The sequence below is a fragment of the Desmodus rotundus genome, chromosome 2, assembly GCF_022682495.2.
Source record: "Desmodus rotundus isolate HL8 chromosome 2, HLdesRot8A.1, whole genome shotgun sequence".
NCBI lineage: Eukaryota > Metazoa > Chordata > Mammalia > Chiroptera > Phyllostomidae > Desmodus > Desmodus rotundus.
The window spans coordinates 84,269,120-84,288,901 of record NC_071388.1 but is presented as its reverse complement, the minus strand read 5'-3'; the positions used below and the strand labels follow the sequence as shown (position 1 = coordinate 84,288,901).

At 42.0% G+C, this 19,782-nt stretch overlaps 1 pseudogene; it reads right to left on the bottom strand.

The window, feature by feature from the left end:
* Positions 1-325: 325 nt before the first annotated feature.
* Positions 326-19,544, bottom strand: LOC112320609 (RNA-binding protein EWS pseudogene; annotated as a pseudogene).
* Positions 19,545-19,782: the final 238 nt, after the last annotated feature.

Genomic DNA, 19,782 nt, shown 5'->3' with positions numbered 1-19,782 from the left:
TTATAAACATTTGGAATTTTATTTTTAAAAAACCCCAGACATCACAACCATGAACTTTGTTACAGTTAGTCAGAGGCCCTCTTGGTTCTCTGCAATGATACTGAGGATGCTCACAAGGGGTTCCCATTGTTTAGTCTTAAACTACCATCTTTAGAAGAAAAAAAAAAACCCAACAACTCAGCACACTACCATTTAACTTGTTTTAACGTTTCTTCACAAATGGTGAAAAGTACTAAAGTACAGACAAGGAATAATCATAATGTTGTGACCAACATTATAAATATGGAATTATAAATGTAAAACATTTTCTGGTTTAAAAAATAAATCAGGTAGTCAGTGCAGCTCTGCGGGGTCTCTGCGTCTCGTAGGGCTGGTCTCTGCGCTCCTGACAGTATCACCTTTACCCATTTTCCAGGTCTTCCACGCCCTCCTCTTCTTCCTCCCATGTGTTCCACCAAAGGTCCAGGAGGACCTCCAGGGCCACCTCATCTTCCTCCACCAAAGCCACCTCAGTCCATGCTCTGGCCATCATGGAAGCCACCTCTATCTCCACCACGGCCACCTCTGGACATGCCACCAGGACCATCACGGTCCATGAGGCTACCTCTTCCTCCCCATATGCCACCAGGGCCACCTCTGCCCCAGCCACCACCCGGAGGTGGGAAGAGCAGTGGGAGGAAGGCTTTAGGCTTCAGGGACTTACACTGGTTGCATTCTGTTCCCCAGGCAAAGTTCTGGTTTCCACACCCCAGATTGGGGCACTGCCAGTCTTCCGCTCAGTGCTGGACATTTCCTCCTCCAGATGGGTCCCCTCAGGAACCCTGGACTCCTCTTGGGGGAAGCCTCCTCTGTCTCCACCATGGCCTCCCATGCAACGCATGGGTTCCCCAGGACCTCCTGGGCCACCTGGACCTCCAGGGAGCAGTGGCGGCATCCCCCTTCCCTCTCCCGGTGGCATACCCCCTGCATGCTGTTCATTGGAGGCTTCTTCCGAGCAAGAGAAACTTTAAGTTTGCTTCCTTGAAAATCTTTCCTATGAAACCACTCCACCGCAGCCTTGGCGTTGATGGATCTTCATAGAACACTGTCGCATCACCTTTGGGCTTTCCCGTTTCCTTGTCCAAGTAGATACGGATCATGGGTTGCCCGGTTCTCTTGCTCATCTTCACAACTCCTCACTGCTTGAAGAAGTCTGCCAGATGTCTGGAGTCACGTTGTCCTTTAATCCTTGTACATAAATTGCACTGTTGTCAGACTCTTCATCTGGACCAACAGGTGGGCCTAGATCGGGATCCTCCTTCATCCAGGGGTCCACGAGGCTTCCTGAAGCGGCCGCACTCTCCAGCGCTGCCCATCCCAAGGGGTCCTCCTCCCCGCCCACCTCTGCTCAGGCCTCCACGATCAAATCCCCCTCTTCGCCCCAGACAATTTTACCTTTGATTTTCCAATCTGGATGCCTTTTATTTCTTTTTCTTGCCTAAATGCTATGGCTAGGACTTCCAGTACTGTGTTGAATAAACATGGCAAGAGTAGCCATTTTTTGTCTGGCTCCTGATCTTAGAGAAAATGCTTTCAGCTTTTCTCTGAAAGTTTGGAGTATAACCTTACCTGTGAGATGATCATATATGGCCTTTATTATGTCAAGGTACATTCCATCTATACCTATATCTATATCTATACCTATATCTATACCTATACCTATATCTATACCTATATCCTATCCATCTATATTTGTTAGGAGTTGTTGTCCTGACTTTATGCTGAATTTTGTCAAATGCTTTTTTATGCATCTATTGAAATGATTATTTGATTTTTATCCATCAGTTTGTTTTTGCAGTGTATCGCATTTATTAATTTGCATATGCTGGCCCATCATTGCATCCCAGGAATAAATCTCACTTAATCATGGAGTATTTACTTTTTAATTTTGTTGACAATATTTTTTTAATCTATGATCCCCAATGATATTGTCCTGTAATTTTCTTTCCTTGCAGTATCTTTGTCTGGCTTTTTAATTTATTTTTTATTTTTATTTTTTGGCCTGGCTTTGGTATGATGGTAATGCTGGTCTCATGAAATGAGTTAGCAAGTGCTCCCTCCTTTTTTATTTTTTGGAAGAATTTCAGAAGGATTGATATTAATTCTTTCTGAAACATTTTGTAGAATTCACCAGTGGAGCTTTCTGGTACTGGACTTTTGTTTGTTGGGAGGTTTTGATTACTGACTCAATCTCCGTACTAGTAACTGATCTGTTCAGATTTTCTATTCCTTCATGATTTAGTCTCAGTAGCTTATATGTTTCTAGGAATTTGATAATTTCATCTACATCATTTAATTTTTGGTAGGTAACTATAGTACAATAGATTTTTATGATCCTAAGTACTTCTTGTTAGCAGTTACAACTCTTTCATTTCTGATATTTGTCTTCTCTCTCTTTTTTTCTTAGTCTAGCTAAACTTTTGTCAATTTTGTTTAACTTTTTAAAAAACAGCTTTTGGTTTCATTGATGTTTTCTATTGTGTTTCTAGTCTCATTTACCTCTACTCTGATCTTTGTTATTTCCTCCCTTCTTTCTACTAACTTTGGGCTTAATTTGTTCTTTTTCTGGTTTCTTGAGGTTGAAAGTTAGGTTAAGAACTTTTTTTTTAATGTAGGCACTTATTACTATAAACTTTTCATATTGCTTTTGCTGCATCCCATGAATTGGTACATTGTTTCCATTTTTATTTAGTTCAAAGTATTTTTTGATTTCCCTTTTGATTTCTTCCTTGACCAAGTAGTTGTTCAGTAGCATGTTCTTTATCTCTACATATTTATGAATTTTCCAGTTTTCTCTTGTAATTGATTTCTAGTTTTATACCATTGTATAGGGAAAGATGCTTGATATAATTTTATTCTTAAATTTCTAAGACTTGTTCTGTAGCCTACCTTATAATACTGGGTTCTATGATCCTTCCTTTTGCTTGAACTATTCTGCTGTGGAACCCTTCTATTACATTTTTCAGTTCAGTTATTGTAATCCACCGTCTTATGATTTCTGTTTGTTACTTTTTAGAACTTTTCCTTGCTGCAGTTCTCCCTTTGTTCATGCATCAGTGTCCTTACCTCAGTGAGCATCTTTATGATGGTTATTCGGAACTCTTCACTGGGTAAATAATTTCTCTCTGTTTCTGTAGGGTTAGATTCTGAAGACTTATATTATTCTTTTGTTTGGAACACATTCCCTTGTTTCTTTATCTTCTTTATCTCTTTGTGTAGGTTTCTGAACATCTCTCTAACTTGACAAAACTGGCCTCATGTCGATGAACCTCGTCAATCAGTGCGGCCTGGGCTCTTGGTTGCCCCTAAAATCTACGTGATTGTTCAAGTACCTGACCTCGTTATTAGTGGCCCCCAAAGCCAGAATGTGCCAAGACCTGTCAATTACCCGTAGGCATAGGAAACACTCATATGCCTGATCCCATTCCAGGGTGACTACTAATTCTGTGCCCCTTCAGCTCCCAATGTAGGCTAATTGGAAACTCAACTTTGATGCAGCAGCTGGGGAAGTCAGGGTGTTAGTATGAAGTCTAGCTCCTACCCGTGAGGCGCAGGGTGTTTTTGCCTATTCCCTCTGCTTTGAGCCAGAGGGAATAGTCTCTGGAATTGCTTATGCGCCCAAATAGAACTGCCTCTTTGTTATGTGTGGTTCCTGGGGACTCATGAATATTAATCCCTTATCAGCTCCTGGCATTAGGTGATTTGGGAGCTAATAACTGTTGGATGACAGCCATAAAAGTCAGGGTGCTACATATGTTAATAAGCTCCTTCTGGGGAGAAATCGGGCACTGGTATTATTGCTATACAAGCTGGGGGGAAATGGCAAGGCATGTGCCCACGAGCTCTATCAGGTTCCTGGGAGGATCACAGTCAGCTCATAATGTGATTAGAAACTAGAACCTCAGACAGCAGCTGGGAAAGTATGCAGTCAGATTCTTTGCAAGGAGAAACTGGGACATAGATATTTCTGCCTGCTCTCTCTGTGCTTAGCCCCAGGGAGTTAGCTGCCAAAAGTGTTTGTTTACCCAGTTGAAAACTTTTTAAAAATTTAATATGCGAAGCCTGAGGCTTCTTCACTACCAGATCTAGGTGATTTGGAGATCCATCTCTTGCTTGACAGCCTTAAAAGTTGGGGCCACACCCGTGGGCCTTCAAGGAGAAGCTGGGAAGTGGGAGTCTCCTCCTGATTTAATGACGCTGTGGGCAGGGATAGTTTTTCTGGTGAGAATGTGTCTCAGCCTTTCCTGCCTGTTTTGATGAGGGTTTTTCTCAGTTGTCTGATGTATAGGAGTCACTTAGCTAATTTCTGGACTTCTCTCAGAGAAAATTGCTACATGTAGCTATATATTTGGTGTGTCCATGAGAGGAGAGAAATTCAGGATCCTCTTATTTTGCTATCTTTGTGATATCCAGAGTTCCATTTCTGATGAAAACCGAGAAAGAACTCACTCAACCTCCAATCCATCATCCCATTAGTTAGATTGGAAAGGTGAAAAGTCTGTTTTCCAGACTAACTTGCAACTTAGATGTTTCAGAAATCTGAATTAGAGTACTTGTCAGATGGGCTGGTTTAAGATTTGGAAGGCTTAAGAGAGACAAGTGTTTAAATTTCTATTCTCTTTTCTCCTATGTGTTAAGAGGCAGTTTCCATGACAGCTTTTTATCTCTAATTTTATACAGCCTGAATCAGAGGCCCAGGGGTGCTCTTGAACTCCTAGCTCTAGTATTGGCCTCCCGTCAAATAATGCTACTTTGAGTCAGTCCTGTGTGTGTCCGGAAATCATTCCTACATACTAAACCTAAAACATTCTCCTGAAGCCCTTCAAATGATGTTCTAACCACCTAATATTCTGTATTAAACTTTATCTTCTGAATATAAGTGGTTTCTGTTTCTAACACTGATAAAATAGTTGAAGCAAGAGGTTAACATCTAAGGATGAACATCTGGAATTTTCCTACCTCGTTTGGATTAAAGGCAGTCATGATGGTGTAATAAAATTGGAAAGTGGAATATACAAAATAGACTGCATAAAGTGACAAAAAAAGGTTACTTAAATTATCGTCCAGTATCACCTGAAATAAGGGCTAGGCTTTGTCAGAACAACACATTTCTAAAATGGGCCTTGATAAAGACAAAGAGCAATACAGAGACTGTAAATTGGACTGTAAGCTTCTACTTACATAAGATAGAGATGAAGAAGAAGTGGGAAGAGAAGAGAGAGGGGGAGGAGGAGGAAAAGAGAAAGGAGGAGAGAAGAAGGGAGGGAGGAAGGAAGGGAGAAGGAAGGAGAGGGGAAAGAAGGGAGGGAGAAAGGGAGGAATGGAGGAAGGGAGTGAGGGAGGAAGGGAGCAGGGGAAAGAAAAAATGACAAAGGGGAGAGATGGAACAAGGGATAGAGGGAAAAAGGAAGGGAACTTCGACAAGAATAATGAAATCGTTCATTTTTAGCTTGAGGTATTTTCAAGGACCAGGACCCTTGTGACTGTACTACAATGATCTCTTATCAGGACAATACAGCTAAAAATAAAAGGTGCAGTCTGAACATGTATGCTACCAAATTAAAATATAGATGGAAGTACAGTGTTATCAAATCTCTTTGTAATTTAGGATGATTTTTTTCTGAAAAAAATTGGATTCTCACAATTGGGTGAATATACTTAGATTCAAAGGACTCTGAGCTCTCTGGCCCTCCAAACTACTAGCCCTCGCGTGTCGGCAGAAGTAACCCCGCCTCTCTGTCCTGTACGGCTAACTGTGTTGTTTCGAGATCCTGTGAGTCCTGTCATGAGGAAGTTGCCTTGAAAGCAAACCAACTGTGGTCATGACACTGCCCCAAACTCATTGCTTCTTGACCTAGAACAGAGCCAGACCCCACATGCCCAAGGGGCCAAAACCAAAACATGGGATGGGCTGGCTTTACAGCAAAAATTTTCAAGGTTTTGCCAATTATTTGACATCGTACTGAAGAATATGTGTGACAGTGGATTACTGTTTCTAAATAAAAAGATGTTTAGATGAGGTCACATTTAACGACGCGTGCGTATTTTCTGGAGAAGCACAGTTCAGCACGCCAGCACAAGCATCTGGGAGTGCTTCTGACTCCAGATCGGCTCACATACTGGCATAAACATTCCAGAAAATACTTAGTGTGTTGTAGACAGAGGAATATAAAGGCTTAGAAAGATGGGAATGATGGAGTAGATTTATTACATATAGTTTACTCATCCAAACTCAAATTATGGCTGTAGGAGGACCCAGACACTATACTTTCCAACAAAGCACTGAGAAATACATAAGTGAGAGAAATGCCAGATTATTATAAAGCCTATAGAAGTTGTTCTTATGGTAAATAAGACATTTAAGTAGAAAATCCTGTCATTTAAATGGTCTGACTGATTTCATTGAGTGATGAATCCCCAAAAGGGAAATGTGATGGTTAATTTTATGTGTCAAGTTCAGTAGGATATAGTGCTCAGTTATCCAATTAAACAGTAATCTTGATGTTGCTATAAGGCATTTTGTAAATGAAGTTAATATCAATAACCAGTTGGCTTTAAGTGAACAAGATTACCCTCCATAATCTGGAAGAACCTCCCTTAATTGTCAGAAAGCCTTAAGGGCAATCCTAGAGGAGATGCCACCGAGATGACAACACACAGGTGGTTCCTGACTTTGCCTCCCAGCCCCCACAGAACGGACAACTAAGAGCTATTCCAGAACAAGACACCCTGGAAAGAACCCTAGACCGTGGGGGTGGGGCTGAAGGAGCCCGCTGTACTTCAGAGACCATGGCGGACTGGAATAGAAGGTAAGAGAGGTGGGTACAGGTCGATGGTGTCGCCCCTCCCCAGGGCTGTCACAGAACCACACAGACAGGTCTTTCCTGAGCCTCTAGCGCCTTCACTGGGGAAAAAAGGAGAATCCACGGGGGTGGGGACCACCAGCCCCCAAAGCATTGTGGGTTGCTTTGTGGAAGCCCCTGATCTGATTTCACTCCTTGGGATTGTAGGCCAATCTGCTGGGCTCACCACTGTGAATCCCCCTGTGATATGGGAGAGGGGAGGGTGTTGCAACAACTAGCACACGGATCTTGGCAGACCAGCTTCATACCTGTGTCCAAGTAGTGACAACTCCTGAAAGTGGTGTAGCCCAGCAATGCTCATGCTGAAAGGCTGGCAGGCAGAGCTGATAGCCCCCTGAGCAAAGCCAGTACCTGGTGTGGAGAGGTCCCCTGCCACACTTAGGCAGAGGGATCCATAGCCAAGGCTGAGAGTAACACCCAGCCTCTGCTACCAGAGAGCCTGTTAGGGAAACTGAGAGTTGCCCGGAGTGACTCTGCCCAGGCAAGGGATCTGAGACACAACCACACCTGCTGTCGCTCACCTCTGCATCTGGTCAGGACTGGCCAGAACAAGTGGAAGCTGTGTGGCCCAGACCCACGGAAAGAAGGGAAGGTAGAGCCCACAGTCTGCAGAGCAAAGGCAATGGAACCGTTTGGCCAGGGAATGTGGGGCATAGGTCGGCTTGAGTTGAGACAACAAAGAGCTTTTCTGGCTTTAAAGCTAATTCTCCCACTGTTCCTTGGCAGGGAACCTAATTCACAGCCTTATTGCTGAATACTGCCTCCAGCCTGCTGACTAGGGGACCTAACCAAAGCACAGGGGAAACTGCATAGCCCATCCAACAGCCCTACCTACAGGGCCACTTGAACAGAAAGCACGGCCTGTGGCTTTTCCAGTCTGCAGAGCAAAACCAGGGGCCTCACCAGACCAGGGAATTCAGTGCACACTCTAGTCTGATTCAGGCATCGAAACAGGCTGCACAGGCCCTGGGTCCCCTACTGCAGCCCTGCCAAGGCGAGGAAGCTAATTCATAGTGCCGTCTACTATCGAACATAGTCCCAACCAACTAGTAAACCCGACCAGGGAATCTGGACAACTGCACAGCCCACCCTGCGGCCTCACAGTAGTCCGATCCAACTGTTCTCAGCCAGCGTCTTACTTCCCCCTGTCTCCCCTGACCCCAGAACTTGAACAGTTGCCTCATCCCCAAAATAGACCATAATAGCTGGCCCCACCTGCCCAAGGCCACTACCAGCAGAAACCCACACTGAGCTGACCGGTAAAGATCTGGCTCTGTCAAAGCAAACCTGTAAACTCCGGAGAAAGAATCCCATTACTCAAATGCGCAGATAACAATGTAAGAAATCAAGTATCTCACACACACACACACACACTATCCACAACAGGTAAACAGGACATCACCAAATGAAACTAATAAAACTGATCTTAAAGAAATGGAGATTTATGAACTATCAGGCAAATAGTTCAGAATAATCCTCTTAAAGAAGTTTAGTGAACTACAAGGACACACAGACAACTAAAATGTTTTTTAAATGCATGCACACGAAAAGAAGTTTAGTAAAATGAAGGAAATCATGAAAATGTTCAAGGGAACGCGTGTGCACTGTCGGTGGGATTATAAACTGGTGCAGCTACTATGAAAAACAGTATGGAGGAGCCTCAAAAAATCTAAAAAAAAAATTACCATATAACTCAGCAATACTATTTCTGGGCATATGCAAAGGAAATGAAAACACTAATTCTAAAAGATACTTGCACCCCCATACTCATAAGCCACATTATTTAAAATAGCCAAGACCTGGAAACAACCTAAGTGTCTGTCAATGAACGAACAGATAAAGTAGTTATAGTACATGTACCCAACAGGATGCTATTCGGCCATAAAAAGTGAGGAATCACTACCATTTGCAACAACAGGTATAGATCTTACAAGCATTATGCTAAATGAAATAAGTCAGACAGAAAGACAAATACTGTATGATCTCACTTATATGTAGAAATTTTAAAAAGCTCAGAAAAAGAGATCAGGCTCGTGGTTGGTTACCAGAGATGGACAGTGAGGGGAGGGTGAACTGAAGGGAGGTGGTCAAAATGTACAAACCTCTAGTTATAAGAAAAGTAAGTAATAGGAATGTAATGTGCCACGTGATGACTATAGCTAACACTGCTGTGTAATATACAGGACATTTAGGAGTCAATCATAAGAATTCTCATTACAAAGCAAAATTGTTTTTGTTTTTTCTTTTCTAATTTATTTTCTTTATATTGTATCTATACAAAATGATGGATGTTAGCCAAACCCACTGTGGTAACAATTTCACAATATACAAGGCCTGTCCAGAAAGTATCCAGTCAAACTCTATGAAAAACAAGAGACTTTTATTGAAGAAGATTCAAGATACAAGATACACTGGACATGGAACAGCAACGCCTCAGTCCCCTTCAAAGTAGGTACCTTGGGACTACACAGGTCTCCCAATTGACATCAGCCTCCCCATTGTATTTTCCTGAATCTCACTGAAGGTCTGAAATCTCTTCTCTTTCAAAAGTGATTTTAGTTTTGAGAAAAGCCGTAAGTCACAGGGCACCAAGTCTGGGTTGTTAGGGGATGCTGAGTCACCTGGGATACTTGTTGTTTCACTAAAAATCTCTGCATGAGACATGATGCATGAGTGGGTGTGTTGTGGTGATGAAGCTGCCAATCACCAGTTACCTTCTGAATTTCCAAAAAGTTCCTGCAAAGGAATGTTCAAGCGTAGTTCAAAATTTGATGTAGATTTGTTGCTCTACTCAGTCATTCTGAGTGGACGGCCACACAGTGCACATGCTCACTCACCGGCATTGGCATTTACCGCCCCCCTGACTAGTAAGTACAGTGAAGGCGGCGTCGTTCACACGTGCGCATTCCAGTCCACTCTCCCCTTGGCTGCCTGGGTACCTTGGTGTCGCACAAATGGTTCTCTCTATGTTAAAAATAGTGGGACATTTTCCAGACAGACCTCATATGTAAATCTAACCATCATGCTATATGCCTTAAACTTACACAGTGATGTACATCAATTTTCTCAATGAAACTTAAAAAAAACCCAACACTTTGGTCTCTGAGTTAGAAGAAATTCCATGTATGGAGTGCACTTAGTTCCTGCCCGAGAGTTGCTGGCCCGCAGCCCGCCCTGCAGGTTTCGGACTTTCCAGCCCCCACAGTCATGGAAGCCAATTCCTTGAAACCTCTCTCCGCTTTACTGGTTCTGCTGGTTCTGGCAGAAAGGTGACAAATGACAGCACCAGAATCAGTAAGCATGGCTACTGGAGTAGAAATCAAGTCCATTTGTTAATCGAAATGCTTTGATAATTGGGAATCATTGGCAGTAGCTGATAATACCTGGGGTGTCCACAGAAGACTGTTGTTAAACAGATTTTGTAAAAACAAACAAAAAACTATCAAATCATAGGTCTGGCCTATATGTACATGTTAGAGAAGGCCATTAAGCAGGTGTGATTACCAGTTGACCTGTGAGCTGGACGTGGCAGCCTGAGGCTCTTCACCCCTCCTCTATCCTTGGAATGTGTACAGAAAGGGAAAGACTGAGGGAGCTCAGACTTAGGGTATACCTAACTTTAATTACTATCACTATAATGAAGTGTCGTCAGCTCTCGCCAATTCCCAGGCCTGTTTTACCTACCTAGACAGCTTTGACTTAAGAGATAACATGTCCCTTTGATGTCGCTGCAGCATCTAATATCGTTCAGTGATGGTCTTCTCCAAAAGGCCCTGCATGTCTTCCCCAGAGTTACCATCAAGCAGGAGAGGCAGTCAACACTCAGGAGCTGGTTCTGGGTGTTAGAACGGTCTGGCACTTGCCACCGTGAGACAAGTCAGACTGAAGGCTTAGGGCATGGGGTCAGGAGATAAATGGAATTTCAGCCTGAGTCCACATCAGAATAGGTCACTTGAGTTTGCAGATCTATTCTGAAGTTATTTTTCCTTGTTTCTGAATGCTAATTGGTATATACATACACTGTAACTAGCAGCTCCCTGACTAATAGTATGAAGGCTATTAAGATAGAAAGAACATATTTGCAGCTCCTGAAATAATCCTTATTCACAAAACATGATACTGAATCCCTGGAGAAATTTCAGAAATAAGTACCAACATCAAAGCGTTGAGAAAATATAAGGATGCTGTTATGGGTTAATCTGTGTCCCCCCGAAAGATGTATCGATGTCCCAATACTCTACCTCTGTACTCTGTACCAGTATGTGACCTTGTTTGGACACAGGGGTTTTGCAGATATAATTAGTTAAATGAAGATGAGGTCATCCTCGTGTAGGGTGAATCTTTACTCCAAGGTGACTGCTGTCCTTCTCAGGAGAGGAGAGAAACGGAGGATGCCACGTGATGAGGTAGGCAGAGACTGGAGTGATTCGGCTGCAAGCTGACGAGTGTTAAGAACGGACGGCCACCACTGAAAGGTAGGAAAAGGCAAAAAGATTCCCCAATAGATTTCAGAGGATGCACGGCCCTAACAACAACTTGACTTTGGACTCCTAGTCTCCAAGACTGTGAGACGATACATTCCTGTTGTTTGTAGCCACCCAGTTATGGTACTTTGTTATAGCGGCCCAAGGAAACTCACCCAGGTTGTATTCTTTCCCTGTTTCATCACTGAATCATTTAGAGGGGTTTTGGGGAATCACATGGGAATATCTTAACAGATCAGATGGTAACTTCAATCAGAGAAGACTTAACAGATATGGGTACTTGACTGGTACCTCAGTGGGTGATATAAAGTTTTGGAGATGGCAAATCATTTTTATAATAATGATAAACTAAGACTATCAAAATCAATTGTCTTGCACCTGGCACAGCCAACAGTATATTTTTACAATCTTAGTTCCCTCTGTATTAACTTTCTGGTTCTCTATCATAATGAAGTCCGCAGGAATATCCATCATCTCACATTTCCACAGAACATTACACTGTCCACTGTGTTAAAGACACAATGCGTTTTGTACCTGGTGAGCATAATGCACATAATATCTTGGGAAGATAAATGAACACAGGATAATGGATATAAACTGCAAGAAAATTCAAGGACGTGCCAGTTCAAAGAAATTTCTGGATTTCCAATTTTCAGGCATATTACATCCTTCAAAGGAATGGCAACTGCTTCACTTTGTCCTACCGACCACAGAGAAAAAGTTAAACACTTAGTGGGCCTCTTTGCTGTTGGATGAAACCTAATGCATATTTGGATGTGCTGCTCAGACCATTTACCAGGTAACCTGTACAACTGTAACTACGGCCCGGAGCAGGCTCCCCAGCTGTCCTAGGCTGCCTGGCAAGTGCTCTCTCACTTAAGCCTTAACACACAGCTGGTCTAATGGTGCTTGAGTTTCCTGCGGGCTATTGGAATGCTAAACGGAGCCTGCCACAAGCGTCCGTTTGAGCGTTTCCGAGTTGTGAGCGGTGGAACGCCCTCTTCAGCAACTCCCCTCCATTTGAGATATAGCTCGGATTATTGCTGGTCCTGGTGGAGACTGAGGAAGCCAGTCACCCCCAGACAAGTGGCCTGGAACTCGAACTGCCTGTCTTGCATGGAGTGTCATCTACTTCACTAAGCCCTATCTGGGCATGGGCAGCAGCAGTCCATCATCCGATGGCAGGGGTTCCTGTGAGATTGCTTGAGCAGCACCGACTGGCGCAAGAAATTTGCATAAGCAGGTGGTTGATACTCACAGTGCACTTAAACCTGATGCACTGATCTCTCTCTCTCAACCCACACTTTTGGTTACTTGAGAAAATTCCCTATGGCAGGTTGACCGAAGGATAAAAATTGGCAGCCTGCTTTACTGATACTCTATTAGAAGATTTGTCACTGTATTTTTATTTTGCCAGGCAGAGTTGTGCTAGCATGGGAATTGTTTATAATTTAATACAGTAGAATCCCTTCTCAGAGCTCTAATCTAAGCCAAAAAGCACACATATAAACTAACTTGTAATTAATTTCAGTTTTAAAGATATTCTTTTTTAAAAGATTTTATTTATTTTTAGAGAGAGGGGAAGGGAGGGAGAAAGAGAGGAAGGGAAACATCAATGTGTGGTTGCCTCTTGCATGCCCCCTACTGGGGACCTGGCCCACAACCCAGGCATGTGCCCTCACTAGGAATCTAACCAGTGACTCTTTGGTTAGCAAGCCGGCACTCAATTCACTGAGCCACACCAGCCAGGGCTAAAGATTTTATTTTGATCTTGCTTCTATAATCAAAGATGGGGTAGCTGAAATCGTGGTACTTGATTTTGACAAATTCACAGACCACCCACAAGACTGAAGGAGTCAGAGATGCAGGGGAGAATACCAAGCTTGGAATAAAAGTCTAAAATCAAAATGTGAAAGAAAAATTGTTAGTAGAAAATAGAGAGGGAAGCATACAAGTTCAGTGTGACAGAATTGTGGTTGTCTCGGGAGTACAATGTACAAGGCGGCTTCACGGCAGGTGAAGTAGAGTTGATTGGGGCAAAAAAGTGCAGAAAGAACTTACAAGGTAGATCTTTTGGAAAAGACCAAATGGACAAGTATTTGAAACCGGGGGTGAGGTTGCATATTACTGACTATGTATCATTTAGGAAAGAGAATACACACAGAAGTGTTCAAACATTCCCAAAAGAGCTGAACTTTTAATACTCTTCTTTAAAAAAAACTATGAATACTTAGCTGAAATTATAATATTTAACACACGTAAAGCAAAGACACTGACTGAACTGGAGAGGTGATGGAAGCCTTGGCCTCCTCCTCACCTCGACGTTGGCAAGGGTTTGAGACCATCACTGCTTATCCAAGTTTTTACTGAGAGCAAGATCCCTGCTTCATTAAAAAAATAATAAAATTGACTTAAAGTAGAAGACAACCAAAATGTTCCAAAAAATGCATTTGAACACTATAGAAATGGTAGTTATAAATTATTCTCCTATAGCTTTGACAACTTTTGTAGTTATAAGTCTCTTGGCTCATTTTTTGCACTCTTGAGAAAGTCTTAGAGTGAATCTGGAAGCAGAGAGTAATGTGAATGCTGGAAATAGGGGTACACTGTTTGTTTACAAATTATGTCTGGGCTCCATAAAAACTTAATAATCTTACCCTACACCTGGGTAACAGAAGGAATCGATACTTCAGTAAAACCTACAGTAGTTTTAAGACTTGGTGAAATTACATTTGCTCTGAGGGAAATCAGCAAAAACTTTGTAGGAAAAAGAAGAAGAGAGCTGCATTAGCATGCCACAGAAAAATATTTAATGTAAGTCTCCATTAGATAGCTCAGTTCTACCTCCAAAGCTCTAATTCATCTAGTCCTATCCTCTCTGCCTCCTTCGCAGAACCATTTTTCCAGCTCTCGTAGCTTCAGTTTTCCCCATCTTCAGCTCCTGCTATTATTCTGTTCCATTTTTCTTAGGTACAGAGAAATGTAACAGTCATTCTCAGCCTCGCCGTTTGCTAATACAACCTCCCTATAATCCATTCATCTGACAAGTCAGTAAAGAGTTGATTTTTTGTCATAATTTTTCTGTCATATTTTAAATTTACTTAGCTTCACATAACTAGTGGAACAAATCTCTCTTAACCACCAGCTATAGTTTCTCTATCTCCTTTATTAATGATAAAGTTTACAACTCTCCCTCTACCTCTGGCATATTACGGAAAACTTTCTAATATTATTATATAGATTAGCTGGGAAAGACTGGATTTTGTTGCAATTATAAAGAAATCCAAAATCTCAGCAATAGAAAAAACATCTAAATATCTGTCTTGCTCATTCCATAGATTTATTTATTGTTGGTCAGCTGGGGTTTTATGCCTTTCACCACACCTTCAGAACCCAGTCCAAACAACCACATCTGAAAGTCCTGGTGGTCACACTGGCACAGGGTGAGAGCGCTCTGGGAGGCCTGGTAGCACTCAGCGAATGATTGGGCTCAGAAGAGATCTGTATCTTCTCTAACTCACCATCCATCCACAAAGGGACCGAAAGCACACTATTTCATTTGCCCAGAAAGTAGGGAGCCATAAATACTTATAAACATCACTGATGGTATCGCGATGTGTCAGAAACGTCTCAATACACCTCTCGTCTCTCCTCCCCTACCAAATGCAAAGTGTAGTCCTGATGTTTTGGCACTACTTGTCCCTTATACTCTGCTATCCATATTACCTGCTTATTTTTCTCTTCTTAATCTCCAGTTTCCTTTTTCTAAGTATTACCAACAAAATATTTTATCCATGCTATAGCAGAGCTGGAGGTTGAAATGTGGAATTTTGCCAAATTCACTGTAAAATGTAATTTAGAAGCTTTCCTGCAATAGAACTGTTAGAAATAACCAGCAGATTCCCAGGCCCTTGCAGTCAATTATTCCAGGGTTGATAAGGGCTAGCCACACATAGATTTGTGGTAGATAAAAATCAAAACTTACTTTTGTCACTTGCATCATTTACTCTGTGAGGGACATTAATTCGTGACTGGGTTATAGTTGCTTAAAGCTGTTTTTTTCTCCTTTGTATTTAGATTGGAGGTGATTGTTATCTGGTCTATCTAATATAATCTATTTTAGAATCTAATCTATTTTTCTAATAGAATCTAATCTATTTTTACCAGAGTACCCAACACTGATTTTCACATAGTAGGTGGTTTCTAAGTGACAGTCAAAAAACACTGATTCACTGCTTCTTAGAAATGTTTACGTAGGCCGGCAGAAGCAAGGACTTTTGTTTGTACAAAGGTTGCTTATTTATTCATAATAACTTTTAATACTCTGAAGTATCCAAAACGCCTTCTTACACCCTTTTACAGTTAGTTCTCACAACAACTTTACAAGCATGTATTGTTTTCTCACCTTTTGAAGTGGAGGGACAGATTCCCAGAAAGACTACATGACTTCCCCAGCTGTGACCACAGATGTCAGGGAAGCCTGCAACAGAAACTCTTGTTTTCTGGATATAAACTCAGTGTTTTTTCCATTAATAATCTGTTTGCTTTCATTCTTGAAGCCAGGTACATCAGTTAGGATGAGGTCCAGGTGCATATACCACCGGCAACAGCAACAGGACAGAAGTTGTCTGTTACTCCCGAGTCCATCAGGAGAGGGGCAGTCTTGAGCTGCTATGGTGACTCTACGAAAGTATTAGGGACCAGGCTCCTGTCTTTCTTCTTCACCACCCTAGCAACAAGGCTTCCATCCTCAGCCTTGTGTGCGAAGAAGATCGCTGGGTTTCCAGCATTTCCAACCGTCACCGCCTAGTTCAGAATACTGCTAAAAATGAAGGCTTCCCACCTGAGTCAGCTCTTTTTAAGCCATATTTGCTAAAGTCCCCACAACACTTCCATCCAGGGTCAATTGGTCAGAACTCAGTATGACTATATCACACTATATGGTGGTGGGGAAATCTGGGGGATGTAGTCTTTCACTGAGATGCAATGAGCTCCAGGTAAAATTTAGGGAGTAATCACTAAGGAGGACTGGAAGAATGAACATTGCATAGGGCGATGACAGCCTCTGTTAGGTACCTGATTTCAATCTGAATTCTCTATCTTCAACCTTTGGTTAATAATAATTAACTAAGAATTATTGGGTTGGCCAAAAACTTCATTTGTTTTTTTCCATAAGATGGCTCTAGTGGTGCTTAGCTGTCTTGCACTTCATTAGAAACATTTTTGTTAGATTATATTGTGACAGCTGTCATATTAGCATGCAATTAAATAAAAATATCAAACTGGTGAATTTTTGTGCAGTCATTTTAATATTGAAGATGGAAGAAAATGTACAACATTTTTGGCATATTATGCTTTATTATTTCAAGAATGGTAAAAACACATCTGAAACTCAAAAACAGATTTGTGCAAGTGTATGGAGAAGGTGCTGTGACTGATTGAACATGTCAACAGTGGTTTGTGAAGTTTTGTTCTGGAAATTTCCTGCTGGACGATGCTCCACAGTCTGGTAGATGAGTTGAAGTTGTCAAAGATCAAACTGAGACATTAATTGAGAATGATCAACGTTATACAATGTGGGAGATAGATGACAAACTCAAAATATCCAAATCAATAAAGTTATCAGTGAAAATGAAAAATGTGTCTTATTTTATGGAAAAAACTAAATGGATTTTTGGCCAACTCAATATTATGAAATTGATAGTGCTGCATTTTATGAAATCTGAGGTACAGCTCTCTACATACATCTTTTCACATAATGTGTCTTATAATCAACAGAATCAATAAAATTGGTGAGTAGAATTTTGATTATCATTACTTGTCAAGTGTCATTACAGCCCTTGATTCTATTTTTCTCAGTTTGTCATAGATGACGGGTGAACGCTGCCTCTGGGTACACCTGCAAGACCTCGGGGCCTGACCCCTCCTGACTGAGGGGGGGGCGGAACTCCATGACCTGCCACACTTGGACTCAGCTCATTTATTCATTAGCTTATTATTCTTCCATTTGCTCAACAATGCAAAAATATTTATTGTGTGCAGAGACCAAGTACTATACTGGGGTCTGAGAATACACCAGAGAACCATGCCCTTACTTTCATGGGTACTGCATTCTTTTGGGGACAATGTGACAGAAAAAAATAAACAAATTAGTTTTTAAAACATACCAGAAGTGGTAAGTGCGAAGGGGAACAGATCAAGGTATGGGATAAGTGGCTTCCCTGTAGGGAGTGGGCACCGCTTGGAATCTATCATCACCCATCATGAGACCTTTGACATTTGAAGTCTACTTAATTGAAGGAGAGTGGGATTTAAGATTAAGCCACTCTCTCACACCCAATATCTGATCCAGGGACACAGTGAGTGGGCTTTCATTAACTAGGTCACCTGATCACCAACACAATTCTACTTATCTGCCTATTCAGTGTGTACAAGTCTGTAGCCAGGCACAGTGCCCTGGCTAGCATAACACATGTGTCCTTGCTGGACTTGCTTGACATTTCAAAAGCCACCTTTCCAGCAAGCCAGCAGACACTTGCTATCTTTCTGTAGGCTCTCGTACTACCCTGCTCCACCCGCCCTACTGGTCTCTCTTGTCCTGGGGCTGAGTCTGTCCCAAAGTGTCTGTCCCTGCCCAAGCTACTTGGAAATTTTCTAATTATAATCCTGTCTACACCACTTTGCACACTCCTATATACTGATCTGATTTTATCCTAGGGTTCGCCTCTGGGATAAAGCACAGTAGGCATTTGAAGCTTTCTTGTGTCTGTACTGTCTTAATTATACCTGCACTTGCCTTGCAATGTTTATTTCCAAACAGACAGAGATCCTCTAACACAAGGAGCTAGGCACACACCAAAATTGGTCAGTGTGATTAAACAAGTCCTGTAGGAATGTTTGTATCATAGTACTGTGTTTCTTCTTGAAGAAAACTAGACTGCTATTTATATAGTGCATTGATCTTTGTAGATTTTCCATTTATGAATGATGCATTACTTTAAAACCCATGAAGAAATGAATACATTTTCCATAGTCTTCTCTGCTACAATCTCTTTAATGCCATTTTTCTGATGATCATCTAAAAATCTTGATCCTTGTAATCTCTCCTGCAGACTAATGACAATAGCTTCCTAAGTAATTTTATTGTTTTCAGCGTCTAACTTTTCTTATTTATCATGAAACACAGACTAGTTCATGTTTGGCATGGCATCGGTATGTTAGCTTTCAGTATACAAACAAACCATCCCCCCAAACTTGCAGTGACTTAAAATACAAACATTTATTTAGTTAAAGGATCTTTGGATCAGCTGAGTGGTTTAAGCAAGCTTTGCTGGTCTCTGCTGGTCTCTCACGTGTTTGAAATCAGCTTGCAGAGCAGCTTGTGGCTGAATGACTTAGGGTGGCCTCACTCACTGTTAGCCAGGACTACCAGGGAAAACTGATCCTCTCCATATACGGGAGACGGCAGTGTTCTAAGAACAGCAATTAGGCATGTCCCAATATGTCCCAATATGTGTTTGTCATGTTTTCTAATGGCCATGGGCCTAAATTAGTCATTGGTCAAGCCTGGATTCACCAGACAAACAGATAGAATGTCTTGTTGGGAAGAGCCGCAAAGTCACACTAAAAAGGGGGATATACAAATGTGTGTAGTAACGTTATCATAATTGCCACAGTCTGAAGGCAGACAAGATGTTATTCTATAGGTGAATGGATAAACAAAGTGTAGTACACCCATACAGTGGGGGGCTTTTATTTGTAAAAAAAGAAATGAACTATGAAATTATGAAAATACATGGAGGAAGCATATAGCTACATGAAAGAAGTCAGTCGGAAAGCCCATATACTGTGTGGTTTTAATATCTGACATTTGTAAAAAGGCAAAACTACAGAGAGAGTGAGGGGTGGGGGCGTCAGGGGCTTGTGAAGGACGAGGAGTGAGCGAGTGTACGCAGGGGACCGCAGGGCGTTGAACCGCTCAGTGTGGTCCTGAAATGCCGGGCATGTGACATTACACACTCACCAAAAATCACAGAACGCACAGCACGGAGCGAACCTGCATGTGAACTATGGACTTCAGGTAACGTGGATACATTGGTTCATCAATTTTAACACACATGCCACACAAATGCACGCGGTTAATAATAGGAGAAACCATGTTTGCGTGCACACGTGTGTCTGTGTGTGTGGGAGTGAGTGAAGGTGTGGGGGAAAGGGAGTATATGGGAAGTCTGCCCCCTGCCCCCATGATTTTTCTCTAAACCTAAAATGTTCCAACAAATAGTTCATTTTAAAAAGGAGAGGGAGTGGGGATAAAGGGAAGAGAAGAGCTGTGACTGCTTTTGCAATCTACCGCAGCATCTACCGCAGCATCTAGGGCCATTCAAGATTTGCCG